Source organism: Sinocyclocheilus grahami, unplaced genomic scaffold (genome assembly GCF_001515645.1).
Source record: "Sinocyclocheilus grahami isolate Dianchi unplaced genomic scaffold, SAMN03320097.WGS_v1.1 scaffold1209.1, whole genome shotgun sequence".
Taxonomy (NCBI): Eukaryota; Metazoa; Chordata; class Actinopteri; order Cypriniformes; family Cyprinidae; genus Sinocyclocheilus; species Sinocyclocheilus grahami.
The window spans coordinates 93,183-94,599 of record NW_015506388.1 but is presented as its reverse complement, the minus strand read 5'-3'; positions in this window follow the sequence as shown (position 1 = coordinate 94,599).

Sequence of the window (1,417 nt, the reverse complement as noted above, 5' to 3'; positions counted from 1 at the left end):
TTGTTTATGGCAGCTCCTTTAAATTTTAAAGTTAAAGTTTATAACAAACCTTTGTGCCTTTGTGACTATTGGACTCTGGGGTGCACTTGCATCTGGCCAACAGGTTTACACTGCTGCACAGGGAGGATTTTTGTGGTTTTGTGGAAGTCTCAATTAAAAAGAAAAAAAGACTAAAACGATGTTTACTATAACTCCTGGAGGACTACTATCTTGCAGGGTTTTGCCAAACCTAATTAAATACAACTAAACCTGCTAATAAAGGTCTTTAGGATACAATAAAAACGTCCAATGCAAGTGTGTTGGGGCAAGCTGGAGATAAGCGCTGCAGGACATTAACCTCTCCAGGAGAAGGACTAGACACCCCTGGAATAGCCAGTCTTGCCAGCATAGAAGTGTCGAAACCGGTTGTCTCACTAAGCCAGGGGTGTCATGGAGGGCTACTGTCCTGCAGAGTTCAGCTCCACCCCCAATTAAACACACCTGAACCAACTAATTAAGGCCTTACTAGGCATACTAGAAACATCCAGGCAGGTGTGTTGAGGCAAGTTGGAGCTAAACTCTGCAGGACAGTGGCCCTCCAGAGTTTGGACACCCCTACACTAAGTCAAGGGTGTCCAAACCTGCTCCTGGAGGGACAGTGTCCTGCAGTGTAACTCCAACCTGCTCCAATAAACATGCCAGGAAGTTTCTAGCAATTCTGAAGACTTTGATTTGCTGGTTCAAGTGTGAAGATGTTTACTATAACTCCTGGAGGACTACTATCTTGCAGGGTTTTGCCAAACCTAATTAAATACAACTAAACCTGCTAATAAAGGTCTTTAGGATACAATAAAAACGTCCAATGCAAGTGTGTTGGGGCAAGCTGGAGATAAGCGCTGCAGGACATTAACCTCTCCAGGAGAAGGACTAGACACCCCTGGAATAGCCAGTCTTGCCAGCATAGAAGTGTCGAAACCGGTTGTCTCACTAAGCCAGGGGTGTCATGGAGGGCTACTGTCCTGCAGAGTTCAGCTCCAACCCCAATTAAACACACCTGAACCAACTAATTAAGGCCTTACTAGGCATACTAGAAACTTCCAGGCAGGTGTGTTGAGGCAAGTTGGAGCTAAACTCTGCAGGACAGTGGCCCTCCAGAGTTTGGACACCCCTACTCTAAGCCAAGGGTGTCCAAACCTGCTCCTGGAGGAACAGTGTCCTGCAGTGTAACTCCAACCTGCTCCAATAAACATGCCAGGAAGTTTCTAGCAATTCTGAAGACTTTGATTTGCTGGTTCAAGTGTGTTTAATTTGAATTGGAGCTAAACTCTGCAGGGCAGTGTTCCTCAACCTTATCCTAAAAACTCTTAGGAAGTAAAACACCAAGCTGCTTTCAATGGTTCTTTAACTTTTAAAGCAGTCATTTGACCCTCAGCATGTG